Source organism: Phodopus roborovskii, unplaced genomic scaffold (assembly GCF_943737965.1).
Source record: "Phodopus roborovskii unplaced genomic scaffold, PHOROB, whole genome shotgun sequence".
Lineage (NCBI taxonomy): Eukaryota > Metazoa > Chordata > Mammalia > Rodentia > Cricetidae > Phodopus > Phodopus roborovskii.
Window position 1 is genome coordinate 1,896,804 of NW_026126443.1, and position 21,888 is coordinate 1,918,691.

The 21,888-nt window shown below is 41.3% G+C and overlaps 2 protein-coding genes across 2 annotated transcripts in view; one reads left to right on the forward strand and one right to left on the reverse strand.

Annotated features, from left to right (window-relative positions):
• The window catches only part of LOC127224676 (bile acid-CoA:amino acid N-acyltransferase), a 1,166,658-nt gene that overhangs the window by 838,242 nt on the left and 306,528 nt on the right, over window positions 1-21,888 (reverse strand). The gene's annotated exons all lie outside the window — the stretch shown is intronic.
• Plppr1 (phospholipid phosphatase related 1) overlaps window positions 18,037-21,888 on the forward strand; it is a 255,617-nt gene continuing 251,765 nt past the window's right edge. The window contains exon 1 of the mRNA XM_051187785.1: window positions 18,037-18,235. The gene's annotated coding sequence lies outside the window, so the exon portion shown is untranslated. The remainder of the gene's footprint in view (window positions 18,236-21,888) is intronic.

Here is a 21,888-nt window from a genome sequence, read left to right on the forward strand (position 1 = left end):
GAGCTAGTTCCAGGACAGGCTCCAAAGCAATACAGAGAAACCCTGTCTCGAAAAACAAACAAACAAACAAACAAACAAACGAATGAAAAAAAGAAATAAAAGAAAAAAGAAAAGAAGAAAAGAAAAGAGGAAGAACTGTTCCAGTCTTCTTTCCAAGGACAACTAGAAAATCTACACGTATTTAGGAATCTAAATCTATTCAATGGTAACAGAAAGTCCATACATTACTGAAAATGTACTGGTCTATTTTTCAGGGAAGGAGGAATAAAAATGATCTTTTTCTCTTGAAGAATTTGCATATTGCAGAGTGCTGGGAGGTTACAGGTCTGAGTGGCAATTTGAAAAATCTCATAATGGAGCTATGGAGTTGGACTTCAGAGATTGTAATAAAGCAGTGGTGCTATTGAGGTTCCTGACATCCTGAAGACTCGAAGGTCTATGGCACTGAAATAAGTGGGCTGCAGGAGTAAAGAATAGCCAGGCCAGGTGCTACAGTTCCCAAGAGGTATCTGGGTCATTCAATGTTAGGGGCCAAATTGTGTCTCCTGAAGTTCATGTCCAAGTTCTGAACTCTCGTACTATAGGATGTGACAATATTTAGAGAGGAAAAGTAGGTGGATTAAACACACATCTCATAAAAGTATGAAAATAAGTCCAGTAAATTAAAGACCAACAACACAGAAGTCAGGATGCAATCATCATTGAAAAATGATGCTAACAAGATAAAAAGCAATAGAGAGAATTTAAAAAAAATAGAAAAAAAGGTCCCCCCCCCTTTTTTAAAAAAAAAGGATAATATAATAGAATAGAAAAGTCCTTGATAAATTACTTTTTAAAGGAGGGAACTGCAAATAAAACTGTCAAAAACAATAAACATAGACCTTATTATACATATTAATATTATAGATATTAAAATTCAGTTAAGATGGCATTATGGACAATTTTATGGCAATAGAATTGAAATAAGAGTGTAATAAACCTACCAAAATAAGCCAACTTATCACAAGTGACACAATAAGAGATACAGACTATGAGTTATTGCTTTATTTAAGGGTGTATGTTGTCAAATGTTGTCAAATATGGGATCTATGACTTTATCTCCTTTGTCTATGTACACAGCAGCTACATGAAAGGACAATCTTATGCAGTGTGTTTCTTGTGACTCCCTCCATGCTAACTTAAGCCACGTGTCCAAGATTCATGCATAAACATGTGCCTGTGTGTACTTAGTTCAGGCACATCACACAGATATTAGGTAGAACAAAAGAGCTGAAACATCCATTCAAATTAATACTTGAATTTATGTCATATTCTTGCCACTTTCCAAACACCAACACAGGGGAAATTGTGATGGTACTATTTCATGATTTTCTGTTCTAACAGTTGTAAAATATATTTTGTCTATATTTTCATTATTTTATAAATATTTTCTTAAATAATAACCTAATATTGCTCAAACAAAAATTTGCATACCAAACAAATGTGACTTATTAAATTTCACTGACAAATAGCTAAATAGTGGGAAATGATTCCAAGGTATACAGAACTCTGGATTATTTTCCATATGAATAATATGAATTATTCTTCCAACAGTGAATCGAAACTATCTTTTAACCTTTTCAAAAAGCATTATTTTACTTATGGTAGACAGGTAGTAGAAATAACACCATAATATGATAATACCTCAGTGGTTTGTTCACCCTGAAATTCTCTTGGCCTTCATAGATCAGGGTTTTATGGAACTGTATGGTTCTGTGAGCATTATTCTACTCTGATAGATATACAAGAAAAATATCAGAGATTCCAGCATGAGACAGAGGAATACCCTCTAAAGATATTCAGGGTATGTGATTCCTGCTTTGGAATCCAGGAGGCATCATTTCACCAAAATAAAGATGATATGTATGTATGAACATCATATATATATATATATATATATATATATATATATATATGTGTGTGTGTGTGTGTGTGTGTGTGTGTGTGTGTGTTTGTGTGTGTGTGTGCGTGTGTGTGTGTATGTATGATATATATATCATATATATATGATATATTGCAAGGGATGGTGATATCCATCTTGTTGGCAGAAGGTGAGCTTTGTAACAAAACTGATATACCTTGCAGCTGCCACTGCTGACATTCATTATCACAGGCATGAGGTGTCACAGTTGCTGATGAATGTCTGTGCCAGAGACTTGGATATTGTGTGGTCCTGGTACCACTGATGTGCCAAAGCAGGCCTCTGTTCCCTGGAGTGCTAGGGAGGCTATGCTGGTTGATTGTTGGGCATGAGCACAGAGATGACATGATTCAGCTGAATGAAAATGGCAAACAGATGCTCAAGAGAGATTTCTCATCCATTAGATGATGGCCAAAGACCTCCTGCTCTTCTGTGTTCAATCTAGAATGCTTTGTTCTTTCCCTCCCCTTCCTCCCCTTCCCTTTCCTTCCCTCCCCTTCCTTTCCCTTCTCTCCTTTTTCTTCCCTTTCCTCCCCTCCCCTTCACTCCCTTCCCCTCCCATCCCCTCTCTTCCCCTTCCTTCTCTTCCTTCCTTTCCCATTACTATTATTGTGTGTGTGCGTGCGCACAATCACACTAAGGATATAATTCAGAGTCTCATACATTCTAACCATGTATTTTGCATCTGAATGACACCGTCAGTTCCTCCATTTTGAATTAGACACACCTGTGGGTAAGCACAAGCTAACATTACATTTTTCCAGAAGTGAGATCACCTTGAGTGAATCCTTTATTGTCACATTTTATAACAATTATAGTGGGAAAGCATGACTATGAATTTATTTATTCCATAAACCTAAGTTGATAACCTAGTAATTATGAGATAAAAGATAGTTCTTATCTTCAATTCGTCTAAAGTCTGTAAATAGAGTTACACCGTTAGTCATGCTAGGCCACAATAATCATGGCTGTGTCATTTGAGAGAACAGAGTGTTAGTTTTCTCACTTTTCTGGAGGTTTGGAAGCCAAACATCAGGTACAGATTCCTGCTACATTCTCCATTGGAAGAGTGGAAGAGAATGAAACTACTCCCAATGTCACCCATGAGAACTCCACCTCAATAATCACTTCTTAAAGGCCTCAACACCTAACACTGTCACAATGGCTATTGAGTTGGTGCATGGGAGGAAGACTGCAATATTTCAAGTGTAACACATATAAGTGTATGGCTTTCATATAATCCTTATGCTAAAGATCATGTCAGGAGAGTCTTGGTGACACAGAGGCAGGCAGGGTATTTTACTTCCTCTCCCTGTCTTAGGGAATTCAGAGGAGGCTTTCTGGATGAATTGGTGTCTAAACTGATACTTAAAGGACAAATGAGACTTAAGCAGACATGGTGAGGGAAAGAAAACCTGCATGCAGTATTAATGGGAACTTGGCAAGCTCTGAACAGCAAGGCTGGGAAAAGAAGATGGGTTATAAATGGTGAGGTATGGGCCAAAACATTCTTAACCAAGCCCTTAAAGGACATGGAGCAGCAAGCTGGAAAAAGCCATTAGGTGATTAAGCCAGTGAGTGACATGGTCAGATTATATTTTAGATCCCTACTGTATGTGTGTATGCATACACATAATAGAAGATGGACTTCATAATGGAGATGAACCAAGACAGTCACTCTTTCTCTTCAAAACTAATTCTTGTCAAGCTTGGCAGGCTGCAGGGAAGAAAAGAGTGTCCAGCAAGCCAGTCATACCAGCCTGGCTAACGGGAGGCTGACAGCTGTTCCAGACACTCTCCTGACACCTGCTGTAGGCATGGGAGGGGGCTTCTGGCTGCTTCTTGCCAAGGGACAACTTATCAACTGCATAAAGCTGTGATTGGCAGATGCATGGGTGCCAGAATGGAGCAAAGAGTTGCAGCCTACTGTCATCTTCAGGAGCCCGGAGAAGCTGTCAGCACTGGTGGTTGTGGAGTGTGGCTGGGCCTGTGGCCAAATGAGTTGGCAGCATAGGCCTGGCCTTGGCCTTGGCCCTCTCAGCTCCATCTGTCTAGCAGTGGGTGTTAGCCTTGAAGGGCACCAGCCTTCTAAACTGGCACTTCAGAAAAAAGTGAAGGGGACACATACGAAGTGGGCCTATGGGTGAGACTGTTTAAAATATTTAGGAATAGAAAACAGGCAGTGTGGCCAGAGGGGTGGATCCTTTAAGCATTGTGCTGGTCCTTGCCTTGCTTTTCTTTATCTTCGCTTGTGCTACTCTTAAAGAGATGCCAAAATGGCTGCATTTATCAAGACAATTCTAATAGGGTGTGGGAAAGAAAATCAAATCAAAATGCCTTAAGCCAGAGACCAAGTGAACCTCCCAAGTAACTGAAACATCTAGTGGTATTTTAAGGCATTGTAAAGCCAGAATCATCTTAAGGATAATCCCACGGTATTCCAAGGCTTGTCAACTGCTTAGTGTTCATGTAAGGGAGGGATGATATTTTTCTTTTCTTGGAAGACAGAGTTCTGGATTTTGACCGAATTTTCTAGGTTTGGATCATTTACCATCTGTCATAAACCACAGTGGCAAGCTTGGGCAGTGGAAACCCTGTTCTACTAGACTGATATTCTAGGCTCATGCCTAGAAGTGGGAGACCAGTGTGTACTTTTGGAGGATGTCAATTGCTTAGTTGGATGCCTTTCCTGGTCAGAGGGTAAAGAGAGCAAGCTGGACAGCAGATGTATGCAGCCTCATTGACTGGCTTACTGAGCTGTGTAGACCAATAATGATGACATCTCCAGGGAAGATTTCCTGCTGATGGTAATGGGGAGGAGGTAAGCCATCACTGGTACTTTATGAAGAGGGTTGCATCATTTAGCATAGGGGTTCCCTGAAGGTTTTCCTCAACTAATGGGTCCATTGCTAGATTTGGGACATGGGCTTACCAATGGACATGGTCTTTCAAAGTTTCAATTATTGTAAGTTCTAACTCATATATCTCTCATATATAGAAAGTAAAACTTTCAAGACTGAGAAGATGGCATGAGTTCAGATCCTCACAACCCATGTAAAAGATTTGTGCATGGTTCAGCATATCTGTAACCGCAGCACTAGGGGTAGATGGAAACAGAGATGGGACAATCAATGCAGCTAGCTGACCAGTTAGCCCAGCTGAAAAGAATGATAAACTCCAAGTTCACAGAGAGACCCTGTCTCAAGGGAGAAAGTGATGGAGCAAGACACCAGGTATCCTCTTTTGATATATACACCTGTATATACACATACCTTGTGTGTGTGTGCGCGCACACACACACACACACACACACACACACACACACACACACACAGTGACTGCACTGTGTTCCAGCAACACTGCTATTATTTTAAAAACTATTTCCTTGAGGGTTTCCTCTTAAACCATTCTTGGAACTGTTCTTTCAGCAAATGCAGCTGTAAGTTAAAAGAATATAAACACAAAGTCCTAGGAGTTCTTGACCTCAAGTGCTGTGATTACATTGACCCTAGGCATCTGCTATGCATTTGTTAAGTAAAAGAGGACCAGATTCATAACTATCCCACTCTAAACCCCTGCAGTAAAGTGAAACCATGTAGGTATCAAACTTCACTAGTGCCAATCCATGTTGGGTGATGAGAGTCTTACCTGGGATGCTAGTCTTGTAAATGGGGTGAAAAGGTCATGAAACAATTTGAGAAATAAATAGGTAATTAATTATAAAAGGGGTCAGGAATTCCTTCCCCTTTTCAAGATGATATTTGGATGGGAATGTGGTGAACACTGACTTGATAATAGTTGCTGTTAGTTTATAGGCTGTGGCAGATTGAAAGAAAATGGCCTTCAATGGGAGTGGCACTGTCTTGTTGGAGGAGTATGCCACTATGGGGTGTGCTTTGAGATCTCTTTTGCTCAAGCTTCCTGTGACATTCGGCTGATTTCCTGTTAACAGCCTACAAGATGTAGGGCTCCCAGGTCTTCCTCTAGCATCATATTAGCCTGCATACCACCATGCTTCCCACCATGGTGATAATGGACTGAACCTCTGAAACTGTGTGATTAAATATTTTCTTTATAAGAGTTGTGGTCATGGTGTGTCTTTACAGAAATAAAAGTCTAACTAGGCTCTTTTGTTTTGTTTTATAATTATTATCTTAATTCTCAAGTATGAATGGTATTTTCTGTCAGCCCAGGCCCATAGCTGTTCAGTCCCAAATAAATACACAGATGCTCTTATTATTTATAAACTGTTAGGCCAATGGCTCAGGCTTCTTACTGACTAGCTCTCTCTTAATATTAACCTATTTCTGTTAATCTGTGTGTTGCAACGTGATCTTGGCTTACTGGAGAATGTCCAGGTATCCTATCTTCCTGGTAGCTATATGGGGTCTTCCTCTCAACTCACTCTCTCCGTTCCCCTTTCCAGAATTCTCCTAGTCTGGTAGTCTCACCTATACTTTTTTCCTGTATACAATCTGCCTGACCATTAGCAGAAAAAGCTTTATTCATCAACCAATAAAAGAAACATATATTCACAGCACACAGAAGGATATCCCCCATCATTTCATCTTTTCTGTCTAAAGAAGAGGGGTTTTAACTTAACATAGTAAAATTATATATAACAAAAGAGTCATCAAGCAAGAACTATAGTTAACAATATTTAGTCCAGTAACATTTGGCAAAATTTAAAGAAAATATTTTACCATCTGTCTTATCTTTCTGAGACTAAAGTTTTGTGTGTAATTTGTCTTTTATCCTAACTAAGGAAAACTATAACCATAAATATCTGCCTTCAACTCCATCAAACACCCCATAAAGGATAATATATAAACTCTAGGATTGACAGAGACATCTGGCTGCCTGGACAATCATACAAAGTTTCTTTGTAATGTTGGGACATCCAACTTCATCCCATAGGCTATAGTGTCTGGGCAGCTTTTTAATGAAGTAGAACATTTGAAGATCCGTTGTGTCTTGTATTGGCAAAGTTCATCAGTTGCTTTCTTCTATAAAGCAGGAACCCTGAAGGACCATCCTGTCTCTTGACAAGTTCAGCAGTCACTTTCCTTTCTAGCCTGTTTGTCCAATTAGGACAGTGTGCTTACTATCAGTAGTTGAGGCAAGGGCAGCTTTTTGCCCAGTAGGCCAGGCTTGCTATATTGAAAGCAAACTATTATGATGAATTTATTTGATGCCCATCTTCTTTTCTGATGTAACTGTTGTTGCCAGGAGCAGTTGTGTCTCACTGTCACGAAAACCCCCAATAAATCATTTTATTTTTTCTTTTTGAAAATATTTTTTTATTTAAATTTTATACAAGCTTGTTTTACATGTCAATCTCAGTTCCTTCACCCTCCTATCCTCCCCTGTTCCCTCCACCAACCCCCATCTCATCCCCTTTATACTCTCCAGGGAGGGTGAGGCCTTCCATGGGGAGTGTTCAAAGTCTGTCATATCATTTGGAGAGGGGCCTAGGTCCTCCCCTGTGTGTTTAGGCAGAAGGAATATTCCTCTATGTGGAATGCGCTCCCAAAGTCCATTCGTATACCAGAGGTCCCATAGACTGCCCAGTCTTCCTAACACGTTACCCAACTATCAGAATGGAGACCATGAGCTCCCCCTTGTTCAGGTCAGCAGTTTCTGTGGGTTTCTCCAGCCTGGTCTTAACCCCTTTGCTCATCACTCCTCCCTCTCTGCAACTGGATTCCAGGAGTTTGGCTCACTGTTTAGCTATGGGTGTCTGCTTCTGTTTCCATCATCTACTAGATAAAAGCTCTATGATAGTGCATAAGGTAGTCATCAATTTCATTATCAGGGAAGGGCATTTAAAGTAGCCTCTCCAGTATTGCTTAGATTGTTATTTAGAGTCATCCTTATAGATCTCTGAACATTTCCCTAGTACCAGATTTCTTATTAAAACTATAATGGCTGCCTGTATTATGGGCATAAGGAAGCAGGAAGACTGAATCAGGGAAGTAGAGGAGAGCAAGAAAAGAGATACCATAATAGAGGGAGCCATTATAGGCTTTAAGAGAAATCTGGCCAATAAGCCATTTTAAATGCAATATTCTGTAGGTCTTTGAAAGGTTTCAAAGAATACCTATCCACTTGAAATATATCTCTGTATATCTAGAATATCTAAATTTTTACTATTGTAGGTCATTATCTATGATCCATATTTAATTTAATTACACATTTAAAAGAGCTGTATAAACATAATACCTAAATAAGAGTAGAAATATACATATACCAAAATAGACCTGTAGAAGTCTGAGGTTGCATCATCTCAGCTGTTTTGGATGTTGGGACACCTGGCCCACTGCTTCAACGGTCTTGATTGATCAAACCATATTATTCTGGAAGAAATCCACAGCTTTTCATCTTCTGTGGAAACAAAAACAGAACCTCTTTTCCAAACTAATATGTCTTTCAAGTTAAATTTTGAAGTCAGGGTAATATATATATATATATATATATATTTATATATATATAAATATATATATATATATATTTATATATATATAAATATATATATATATTTATATATATATATATTTATATATATATGATTAATCCAGCTGCATTTATAATCAAATGTCTTTTAGCAGCTGTAGCTCCTTTATCAGCAGCCAAACCAAAGGCAGCACAGTAGTATATGGTTTCCAGATTCTCTGAGTATTTTCCATGACATTTCTTATTACTCGATTTCTTTTATTTTTATTTTTTGTTTTTTTCAGACATGGTTTCTCTGTGTATCTTTAGTTCTCCTGGAACTCACTCTCTAGACCAGGCTGGCTTTCAAATCACAGAGACCCACCTGTCTCTGCCTCCTGAGTGCTGGGCCCCAAAATGTAAAAGGAGTTCATTTTTGCTCTGAGTAATAAAAACCTGGAGTCAGATACAAAGGAAAATGCTGAGAGATCAGAGAGAAGGAGCAAACCACAGCCACACCTTTCCTCTTTAGCGTCTTGGCAGACCAGAGAGTGAGTTACTGTTTCTCCCTGCTTATATCCTGTTTCCACCCAACTATCTCACTTTCTGTCTGTCTGCACAGACCTCCAGACCTCTATGGTTAGCTAGTGGCAAGTGCCATTCTCTGACCTTTACACAGGCTTTATTTGTACAAGCAAGATATTACCACACTCATGATTGGGTGATATAAATTATTTTCGATATTATATACTTAACATGGAGTTAAAACATTTCCTTATAGAACTGAAGGAAATAAAATCATACTGTGGATATAGTTTTACTAGATCATGGGTGTTATTAATAGAAATATTTGAGTGTGAAAGCTTGTTGGAAAGGAATAATTGAGGAAATAATTTTAAAAGTCTGTAATTTAAAAAGAATTTTGGGATCAGGGGCGTAGCCCAGTGGTAGAACATTTGCCCACAACTGCAGTAACTAACTAAATGACAAATAAATTAATAAATAAAATTAAATTGCGACAATATATACACACCACCAATTTACCATTTTAACCTTTTAAAAGTGTAATCACCATCACCCACCTTTGGTTTTATTTTGTCTTTTCATCTTCCTTAACTGGAAATCTGCACTTATAAATATTAACTCCCATTGTTCCCTCCTCCCTGCATCTATGGCCTCCATTCTGTTATCCTTGTTTATATGGACTTGTCTACTCTAGGTACTTCATGCGGTATTTGAACTTTTATCACTAGTTTATTTCACTTATTCTGAACAGTTGAAATATGCTATAGTATCTTTCTCAAGCCTGAATAATATTCTACTGGATAGATATGCTGTACTTTGTTCACTCATTCATCTGTCAATGGACAGTTGAGTTGCTTGCATTTTTGAATAAATGCTTCTATAAACACAAATATTCAGGTATCTATCCATGCCCCTGCTTTTAAGCTTTGAGGGTATATACCAAGAAATGCCATTGCTATATCATATAACAGGTCTATGCTTAACATTAAAAAAAAAACTGTCATAGAGATTATTCATTTAAATTCCATAAGCAATCCATAAGAATCCCAGATCTTCCACATTCTTTTTGACACTTCTTTTCTTTTCTTTTTCTTCTTCCTTTCTTTCTGTCTTTCTGTCTTTCTTCCTTCCTTTCTTTTTTTTTTTTTTTTTTTTTGCCATAGTTTCAATGTGAATGGATACATCCTGATATCAGAATGTATGCCTGGTGGTCATTTGCACATCTTCATTATGAGAAATGTACACCCAACTGTGGTGGTTTGAATAAGAATGGCCCCCATAGGCTCATATATTTGAATCCTTAGTCATGAGGAAGTGGCACTACTTAGCTTAAAGGTGTGGCCTTGTTGGGGTAGGTGTGGCCTTGTTGGAGGAAGTATACCTCTGTGGTGGGCTTTGAGATTTCAGAAGCACTCTCTCTTCCTGCTGCCTGTGGATCCAATTGTAGAACTCTCAACTTCCTCTCCAGTACCATGTCTATCACCATTATTCTTACCATGATGACAGTGGACTAAACTTCTGAAACTGTAATCCAGCTTCCCTTGGTCATGGTGTCTCTTCACAGCAACAGAACAGTGACCAGAACACCAGCCTTTCTATTGAATTGTTAGTTCACTTTTGTTGTTGTTGTTAAATTGTAGGTATTGTTTTGCAAAAGTATCATTTACTTTTATTTTATGTGTATGAGTGTTTTGCTTACATGTATGTCTGTGTACCATGCATGTGTCTTATACCTACAGAAATCAGATTTCTCCAAAATGGAGTTACAGGCAGCTGTGAGTCACCATGCCGGTGCTGGGAACAGAATTGTTCTTCATCACTGAGCTAACAGAGAATCCCCAGCGTTTTCTATGCACTTTGGATTGAAATGTCTTTCTGGTTTTTTAAACTTTTATTTTATGTGTATGGGTGCTTTGCTTGCATGCGTATCTATATATAACATGTATACCTGGTGCCCATGGAGGTCAGAAGAAAGCACTGGATCCCTTGTTACTGAAATTATAGGCAATCTTGAGTGGTAGTATAGGTGCTGGGAATCAAACTCAGGTCCTCTGGAAGAGCTGTAAATTGTGAAGTCACGTCTCCAGCTCTCTAATATTAACATCTCACCAGTTACATAATGCCTATGATTAAAAGCAGATTCCCCTCTATGGGGTGTTCTTTTGTCTTTAGTAATGTCCATAGTGTCTTTTGATACACATTTCTTTTCTTTCTTTCTTTTTTTTAGTTTTGATCTAGACAAATTTATCAATTTTTATGTTGTCATTTATGCTGGTCAAGACAATCCTATATGAGGAACAGGTTCCCAAAGCCAATCAAAGTTTGGTGATAGCCTCTTTTCCTATTGGTAGGAGTTCCACAAACAGACCAAGCTACAATATATATATATATATATATATATATATATATATATATATATATATGTTACATATGTTGCTTAGGTCAGCCCCATGCAGGCTTCCTGGTTGTTGTTTCATGAGTTCCTGTGAGCCAGGTTAGTTGTTTCTGTGGGGTTTCTTGTGATGTTCTTGATCCATCAGGTTCCTGTAATCTTTCCTCCCTCTCTTCAGCTGATTTCTTGAGCTCAGTCTAGTGTTTGGCCTTGAGTGCCTTGATCTGGTCTGGCCTCTGGTAAAACCAAAGTCTTCTTGGATCTCTAGACTTTGCCTCACCTCCAATAAAACCTGAGTCTTCTTCTGGGGTACCTAGGACCAGCCTGGCCTCCTGCGGAGGTGCTGGGGCTATTCTTCTGATTGGTGTGGACTATAAATTGGCCTATGACATCTGTTTCTTCAACTGATGTGGACTGTGTATGCCCCCAATGGAGTCTTCTGAAGATCTGGAGGAGGGCTGCTTCTCAATTAGTGAGTGCAATTGTGACTGGTGGGGCATGTACTTCAGTGGCAGAAGTTCCTGGGGTTGGGGGCAGGGACCAGCAGTATCAGGCCCTTGGGAAGAGCTCAGATGGTGTGGGCATGGGGAAAGGTCTCTAGGGGCAGAATCCATGGAGGGATTCAGTTCTGCTGACAGACAGGGCACTCACCCATTCTGGCTGCTGTGGTCTATGCCATGAATACATTTTTATTGGGTTCGGTTTATTTGGGGAGGTGGTTTCTGAAAGTGCTGCTCAGTCAGGATGTATTTACTTGCTCTTGTTTAGAAGGAAAGAATATCATGCTTGTTTTTTTTTTTCCTTTGAATACTTCTCTCATCAAATTTCTAAGACTGCTTAAGTTGCTTTTAGACTAAAAATAGTACACTTGCTATTGCTTACACTGTTATATGCAGAAAACAGGCAGATGCTTTACAAGTAGAAAAAAAATTCTCTTGACTGTGTTTTTAAGATAGTAAGAAGGCCATGCTTGCTGACAAGAAATCTCTAAACTGACAAAATTAAGATTGCCTGCCCCAGTATCATTATTTTCCTGCAAATAACTTATAAGCAGGACAAAAGTCAAGTTTAAAGTTTTCTATGCCCAACACATTGCTGATGATAGATGTGAAGGTTAGAAAGGGAAGGTTGGACTTAGAGTTGGCAAACAATACTTTGTAGGACAAATCTATCCTACCACCTAAATTTTATGAAAGGAAAATTTTGGAACACAGCCATTTTCATTCTTTTATGCTTTTTCAGTGTCTATAGAGTTGAATACTTCTGACAGACATGATATGGCCTACAAGATAGACAATATATTTTTACTGATCTATTATAAAGTAAGTTTGTTGACCTCTGGGCTAAACTACTATAAAGTGATAATTGAGCAATTCAGTTCAGCTCTCTGAATTTAAGATGATAAAATAAACAAAGACACCCAGTCCATTATGAATGCACCGTCCCAGACTTGCAGCATGGGTCAGAATGGAAAAGATGGACTTTCTGCCCATTTTGCAGCACCGAGGAAATGCTGACAGTGGGCAGACTTGGAGACCTTGATGGGAACTTTGGGTCTGAGAGTGTGTGACATGGGAAGCATTAACTCAAAATATAAAGCAGGGAATATGGAGAAGCCCAGATATCAGAGCACAGACATGAGGTATGTCTTAGCTTTTTAGTGACACGATAAGACACCATCAACTTACAGAAGAGATTATTTGGGGTTTGTGGGTTCTTATGGTTAGAATCAATATCATTACATCAGGGAGCATGGTGGTAGACAAGCAGGTGTGCCTCCAGAGTAGCAGCTGAGAGCTTACTTCTTCAATCACAAAAAGGAAGAAGCACAAGCTTCACTGGGGATGGCAGGAGGCTTTAGGAGACTCAAATACTGCCCCATAACATACCTCCTCTAAAAAGACCATACAACATCTGTATCCTTCCCAAGTAGTTTCATGAGGGTAAATCTCATTCAAACCACCACAGACAGGGTTCAAGATGGACGATAAAAATCTGTGAGTAAGAGAAAGGTTCTGAAGTTGTAGGTTAGCCAGCATTTTATTTAGAAATACAGTTATCCTAAGATGAAGACTAAATTAAGGTAATTTGAGGAGAAACCAGGCTTGTAGGATTGATAGAATGTGGCAAAATTCATGGTCCGCTCCTTCTGATTGTAGGATACAAAGGACTTAAGCTGTTGTCATTTGATCTTCTTCATTTTTCAGATCAGTCTCAGTGAGTTCTTACTAGATTTGTGTGAGTGGAGGAGACAAATATATTATTACTCACCTTATCCTCTCATTGTCCTTTCCATGACTTCTATGGGGACCAGTGTTAAAACCTTCCTGTGGTTCTAACCCCCACCAGCGCCACTCTTATCCATGAGAATAAAACCAACTTTTTACTTTCATGCATGACAGAGGAGAAAATCTGGGTTGGTACCCATGAGGCGGTTCTTCTCTTTGATTATGTATTCTTTATTTATTTCTATATTAAGTATTCTAAGTAGAATTTCATTTTTCTTAGTAGAGGCATTTTGACACACTGGAAAATAATTCTTGTGGATAATTTGTCTAGCATGAATCTGTCTCTTTGACTATCATACACATTGAGCCCAAATTTATTCTCTTTCTGAACTAGATAAAAGTTAGAATGGGCTTGATTTATCTGTTTCCAAGGGGATAAAAACTGTCTTCAGAAACCTGCTTTGCCTTTCTCATCTCAACTTCCATTTTTAGACAATCACACACACACACAACCCTAAAACCTGTACCTACGACTTCATTATCTCTCATTATCTCTAAAAGTGTCAAGTGTTACTGAACTCAGAAGTCTATTTCATAGTCAACGTTTTACCAGCATACATTAATTTGTGAGTATATATTTGTCACTCACCCTTTAAACATTTACTAAACATATGCCACTTGCTTACTTCTCAAGGTACCAAAAACATAAATACTCTTTCGAGTGGTTCATAACTGAGCTGCATGAAGGAAAGATAAAAAAAACAGACCTGGTGTGCTAAATTGCTTATTGTATATTCAAAGGACTGTGGAAATAATTTTGTCATAGTTCTGACAGAAAATTTTTTATTACTGATATAGCTCTTACAGTCAGGAGTAACATTTGATAAATAAACTTAGGAAGAAAAATATGCTGTCTAGTAGCAGGTGAGTGGATAATGAAAATGTATACATACACAGTGTGCTTTTATTCAATTGTAAAGGAAAAAGGAATTCATGAAATTTGCAGGAAAATGGATGCAACTGGAAAACATTACTTGAGGTAACACGGGCTCAGAAAGCCCAATGCCATATGTTCTCTCTCATGCGAATCCTAGCCTCTAGCTACTGAGTATGAGCATGTGTATCTAGATAGGAATAAATATAGATAAAGGCCAGGAAACTAGGAAGGACCATTGTAACTTGGGAGAAGGGGACTTAGAAGTGGTGATGACAACAGAATAAGCTGAAGGGGCAATGGTGGGGGTGACAGGGTACCATGGGGACAGGAAGGAGTGAGATGAGGACTGAGTATGTGCTAGGGAGTAATCATCCAAAATGAAATGTGCTTGAGAAAATCCCATACGAAACCTTACTTTGTAAGTTAATTTAAAAAGTGAAAGTAAATATTTTTTCAACGTTGATTGCCAATGGAACTGGTGATTTCCAAGAGACCATGCTAGGCAAGGGGAGTCTTTATTCATATTATGAAGAATATGAGACATAGTATGCCTCACATTTATGCCTATATATGAGTATAGAAAGGCAAGTGAGGGAATTAGGCACTACTTACATTGCCACATTTTTTCATAGTATTCTTTTCACTATATCTACTTAAACACATTAGGGTGATGGGTGAGTGGGCGATGGAAGAAGCCAGAAGGGAAATTGGGTAGCTTGTGGTATTCAGCTATTTTACTTGCATACTCTTAGGAAAGAAAATCTCTCAGGTTACAACAAAATTCATAGTAATGAAAATGTTAACCAAAACATTAATAGCTGCAATTTGCAGAGAGCCATGCATGGTAGGCACTGTGTACATCGTCACAGCTAACCCCCCTGAATTTCCCACACTCCTTAGATAGTGAGATTTTGTTCTAGAACTCCCCATTTTGAGTCCTGTAGTAGAAGCAATATAAAAGAATTCCATTTGTTTTGCAGCTGCAAATACAAAAGGTTCCCTTCACCTTTGACCTTGATGCTACTTGATACTTTCAGATGCTGAAGTGGGGCCAGAGAGATGGCTCAGCAATAAAGGTGTCTGCAGCCAAGCCAACCTTAGTTTGATCCCTAGAATCCATGTATCATGCATGGAGGGAGAGAACTGATTCCCAAAAGTTATTTTCTGACTTCCAGATATGATATGTCAGTTGTGTCCACACACCCACCCCACACTAAATAAATATATGAAATAGAAAAAAAGTTAAGAAACTGGTGAATTGGCTGTCTCTGATGGCAGAGTTAAACACCGTCCCTTCCTTCTGGGCACAAAAGACTTGGTTGTTTCTTGGTATTACGACTACAGGTGCCTTCCTTCTGCCTCTACAGATAGAGCTGGAAAGTTGAGACTGTTCCTACCTACCCCAGCCCCCCCCAGTCTGGGTCTCACCCAGCTTTTTTTTGTTTTGTTTTGTTTTTAGAGATAGGGTTTCTCTGTATTGTTTTAGAATCTGTCCTGGAACTAACCAGGCTAGCTTTAAAATCACAGAGATCGGCTTGCCTCTGCCTCCTGAGATTAAAGGGATTAAAAGGCTTGTGCCACTAATGCCTGGCTCCAACCAGCTCTTGTATTCAGTCAGAGGCCCCACTTACCTCTTACATAATGTGGTATTCAGGATACCCTGACTCAAGGGAGCATAGTGGCTGGCCCTGCTAATACAAGCACCTGGAAATATCTGTAAACACTGTTCACTGTTTTAAAGAGAATTGTAGCAAAGGGCCTGGAGAAGGCAAATTCATCCCAAATGTTTCTGAATAATGCAATAGCAAAACAAACAAAGGCCAGACATGGATAGGAGTCCCAAATATACCACAGTTGTTTTGTTGGAGATCCCGATCTCCCTTCTGGATGGATGGAGAGTCAGAGTCACTGTCCTTTAAGCAAAGGACTCAGTTCTATTTTTAATGAACCTCAAGGGGAGGTACTTGCCACCTGTGACACTTCCTGGACACTTTCTCTTTATAGGAACCTTCTACCCTGGTGTTCTCTCAGTTTTTTTGTTTTTTGGGTTTTTTTTGTTTGTTTGTTTGTTTTGTGTTTTCCCTCCTGAACTTTGCTTTTGTTTGTGGTATTTAGACATGTTGTTTTCTCTTCTCTGTGTGTGTTCTAGGATTTGATCTAATTGTCCCGCTGTTCAAGTGTCACTTGGCATTATTACTGGGATGATGAATGGGACCCGGGTCACAGTTCAGCAAGAAGGCATCTGCTTGCTTGCAGTGCTTAGTGGAAGTACTCCGGAGTGATCTTTAATGAAAGCTTGGAAAACATTTGTCAGAGGAGGCAGTGCTCCGTGTTTCTTCCTTGGGGGACAGAAAATGAGTGAGCAGAGGAGAGGAGAATCTTTGCAGAAAGTTCCTTGTTTGGGGTGTCTTTCTAAAGTTGGGGAGAAGATGAGTGTGTATGTGCTGCTGTGGGATTATACAGTGAGAAGAAAATGGAAGCTTGTGAATGCATACTAACCATTTGCCTGTTTTGTGCACAGACATCACTGACAAAGTTTCCACTCCACTTGCAAAGCCTCTCACCCTCTGGTGTCCAGTGGCCTCAGGTTACTGTACCTTCGCAGGCTCAAATTCTCTTACTGGATTTTCTTAAGTTGACAGTTCTTCCACTTAGCAGAGGGGCCAGAAGCCCCAACTGATGAAAGCCTGCAATTGCTTCCACACTGGAGACAAGTGGGACAATGGCTGCATTGTTCTTTTGGCCTCTTGAGCAGGCAAGAATCTTCTCCATCGAATCTTGACACCCAAGGGGGCTGAATCCAGGGTACACGGTGATTCACTTTCTTTCCTCTCTCCTTTATGTGCCTTTTTTGTCCTGAAGCCATCAAAGCTGTTTGGACGACTCTGAACTGCCTAGCTCACCCTTTGCTAGTCACAGAGTGGAAGTTGGCAGGGAAGAAGGAAACGCAAGTCAAGAAGCTCATTTTAGTCCCGCAGCCCTGGTTTCCTTGTGGATCCCTAGGCAGATGCCATACGCTAGCCCCTGGGATTGCTCGAACAAGGACTAAAAATATTCAAGGCAAGAAGAACGCGGTGCTACCCAAGACGGGCGGCAGCAGAAGCGGCTCCTAGGTGGGTGGGGATCCCGCCAGTGACTTCCAGCATGAGGGAGCCCGGGAGTCCCCGAGCAGTGAGCACCTAGGCAGCGGGATTCCCCCTGCTGCCTTCTAGGAACCCCGCTGAGCCCCCGCTACTCCCAGGGGCACAACCTTGCAGGCTTCACGCCCCAGCTCTTGAGAACAAGCTCGATGCCCCTCTCTGAGCATGCGCGGCCCTCTCCCCGCCTCTCAGTCCCCCCCCCCCCATGCTCCCTCCCCTCCAGCCTTTTGCTCCTTCTCTTTCATTAAACAAACCAGAGATCCCAAACCCCAAAACCAGGACCCAAAGGCGAGAGGAAGCGGCAGAAGAGGCAGAGCTCGGGATGGTCGCTGAGGGGAATCTGTGATCCTGCTTACTCTCGCCTCCCGCGCGCGCGAGCGACACACACACACACTCACACACACACACACACACACACACACACACACTCACACGCACACATACACCACACAAACACACACTTGCACACGCCCGCGCCGCGCGCTCGCCTGCTCTCTCTCCCACGCAGGCGGAATGCAGCAGCGCCCGGGGAGCTTTTCTGCAGTCGCTGCCTGAATGCACCTCGCTGCCCGCAGCCGGGCCGCCCAATAGGGCGCAAGGGAGGAAGCTCGGCCACTGGAGGTGAGTGTGATGCTTGCAGCCCTGGGGACAGCTGAGCCTGGACAACCGGGTTGAAGAGGCAGGTTCCGACCCGACGACACGATGCAGGTGGCCCACGCCTGGTTTGCAGGTTTCAAGGTGCAGATCAAGGTAGTGCCCTGTTTGTTTCAGGGAGGAAAGGGCGATCCCAGGGAGAGTAGTCTCCTGCGAGGTGCCAGATGGAACCAGAAGCTACCCTGTCCAGGCTCGTAAACTTTCCTCTCCTGTCATTTGGCAAACGTGGAGACAAAGGGGGCGTGGAGGCGCTCTCTCTGTCCGGTCCCGCCCTTCAGACTGCATTCTGGGCTGGGATGCCCAGAGGCAGCGCGAGGGTGGGAGTAGGGGTCCGGAGACCTGCAGGTAGTTGATATCTAAGCTGCCCACCCAACAGGGGTTGAGATTCCTCAGCCCCTAGCTGTCAGCATCGCCTTTGATTTGCTTCAGGCGTGGGCACCTGCTAGAGGTTCTCTTTCCTGAGCTCCAGGCACATAGTAAAGGTGTCACCTGGAGAATGGGGATAGCCATGGGCTTTCTCAACGAAACCAGTGACAGAGTTTCTAGGGTGAGGCTCCGGTCAGTGCTGGATGAATGATGAGTTACTGAAAGACTTGGCATAATCACCTCCCAGGGTATTTGCTGGGGGCGGGGGTCGAGAGGGGGAGGTCTGTCTTCACGCACACCACTGCAGCAGCTCTAGGGGCTGGACTGAGACAGCTGTGGTGGCAATGATGTCAAGCGAATCTGGGAATTTATTTTTGTTCTGGATTTGGTAGCACACACGTGTGGAATATGTGTGGGATTCCGGGCTGCTATTTGTCTTTGTGGGCTTACCGTTTTTTGCTTTCAACCTTTTCTGTGGAGATGCTTTGCCGCCAACCACCTGGTTATCTGGTTGGTGGACCGGCAGGGCTGTATTTCTCTTCTGCACCAGGGAAAAGGTCCTGAGAAAAGAATTTCCTTTTAGAAAGCCAGTCCTTGCTGAAACGAGCTCTCCTCTAGCAAAGGGTCTGCCTGAACCCAGGGAAACCCTGAAATCTAATGGCCCTTTGAGGTAGCCAACACTGGGTGAGCAGGTAAAACCAGGACAAAGAGGAATAGAAGAGGGGCACATCAGAGGCAAGGAGGAAACCAGTTACGGCAGGATGAAGTCCAGTGCCTGGCACTGTAAAACCTTCACTGAATTCACCTCCTTTCTGGGACTGTGATTGGGATGAGAACAGTTCCTGTTCATGGAATGGGATCTGGGGATGCCTTTGGTGAGGTATCTGGTACACGGAAGGCTGGGTTGTTCCCAGGCTTGCCTTTACCATAAACACAGGTTTGTTTTTAGGTATAGAAAGTGTATGGATTGAAGTTTCTCCATCCCACCGTATTTGTGACTGGAAGGTGGGGTGAATGCACGTGGGTACAGTCTTGTCTTCTCTGGAAGCCAGAGTCTTGAGTTTGTAAGGGAGGCCCTAGCTGGTGCTCACAGAAGAAATGCTGGACGTTGGGACCTGGTGCCAGTTACTGGATGGTAGTAAAGAGGGTTTTTCTCACGTCCAGATGGCGAGTGGAGGCCACCTCTCTCTGCTGATTCCAACAGGGAGCAGTTATGCTTTGAAAACTTTAGGACTTTGAAATGGGAGAAAATTATAGCCTTTATGAGCTTCATGGGTGAGACCTTGTCTTGTCCACACATCAGAGCAGGGGAGGTTTGGAAGAAGAAAGGAAAATTGAAGTGTGTGTGTGTGTGTGTGGGGGAGGTATCGAGAAAAGGGAAACATAGGATTAAAACAACCTGGCTTTATGACTATTAAAAAAGTGTTCAGTGAGAGAGAAATCTGAAAGTGTTTTTTACCTTGGTCCTTTTTCAAATAACCAAGAAAGAAAATACCTTCCCAGAAGTATTTTTCAGTTGAAATTGGCAGTTTTAAAATGATTGTCAGCCTACCCCCCCACACACACACTTTTCTTTCTTTTTTACTTCAGGGTGACAGTCTCATCATTGTTCTCAAAAATCTTGGCAAGAAAAGATGGGTTTCACCCTTTTTACTGGGGTTCTTCATCTACTCTTCTCTGGTGCCTTCCGTCTTCCTTCATTTGCAACATTTTTCATTTTGACAACACACAGATTTCAATGATAGGTGCTTACTGAACATGTGTCCTGCTTTAGTACCAGAAGCCATGTAAAAATATATAACATAGCTTTGGCCCTCAAAGTGTTTACAGTGTTGTGGTAAATCTGAGATTAACACACATGGAGCAGCCAGAGTTCGATGTCTCTGCATTCCACTCTACTCCTTCCCTCTGAATTTTCTCAACATTTATGAAACACAAACCAGTACTTGTTGCTGAAGCCAGGAAGGAACAAAATAAAACAAACAAAACAAAAGAAAGTAAAAGGTTCAAACCTTTAAGGAGGAACCTACCTCAGGTGAATAACTAACTTATTGATACACTATAAACAAAGTGACAACAGTATAACAAGTTGGTGATTTGCTTTTCTACCCCTGTGGAATTTAGGTGATCCTTGGGATATTTTGAAAAAAAAAAAAAAAAAAAAAAAAAAGAAAGTCTTTACAGGGAGGGAAGGATTGAAAGGTCATTCCAGACAGAGGGAATGTGTAACTGTTTGATATAAATTGGGTAACTGTAAGTCATCCCATGTGACTAGAGCCATACAGGAAAGAATAGCATGTGGGTGACACTAATTAACTACTGATGCTATGGAGTGAGTGTTTGCACAGAGATATGGCCAGGATGCTATAAAAGCACAAAAGGAAAGCTTCTAGCAAAGGGAAGGTGGGAAGATCAAAAGGTTTCTTGGGGAGTTTGACGTGAGATGAGTCTTGAGCAATGATGTGGAGAAGAGAAAGACTTTCCATGCAGAGAGTGAGTATGCAAGTCCCAGAAGGAGTTTTGTGTGACTGCAGCAAGAGATGCAGGGTCTTATCTCCTTGGAGTGGAATAACAGCATGTCAGAGAAATAAGCAGGAATCACATGTGACTGGAATCCCCCCCATCCACAAGCAAAAGAGCTCTAATTTTATGTAAAAGCCTGGAAGCCTTTGAAGGTTGGGAAAGTTTGAGCCATGATCAGATGTGCATTAGAGAGTGATGACCATGACCATGGCGTGGAGGATGAATTGGAGATGGTGAGGCTGCAGGCCTGGAACTTATTGTGGGAATGTAAGTGAAATGGCAGGGCGGTGAAGGAGTGGTAGGGAGGAGATATCCAGGAAACAAGAGATAGGAGTAAAATCTGCTATTCTTCCTTATTCTCCTCATCAGCCTCCACTCCCTCAGCACTCACCTCTGGGCTTTGTTTTCATGTTTTTGGAGGGTAGGGCTGTCACTGCTGTATCTTCAACATTCAGCCCAGGATTGCTATAAAGTAGAGATGTAACACACATTCATTGAATGGATGACTAAGTAAGTAAACTAGAAGTGATGGCTGTGCATTAGGAAAACAGGAGCTAAGTCATGGCCTCTGCTTTTTTGTGGGTTCACTTTTGGAGGCGAGAGACAAAACTGTTCTAGGGAGACCACAGATTAAAACAAGGACACATTTTTCTCAGCTTAATCTGTGAAGAAATGCCACTTCTTCACAGAGCCATGGTGAACAGCACTGAGCCATCATTTTAAATCAGGTA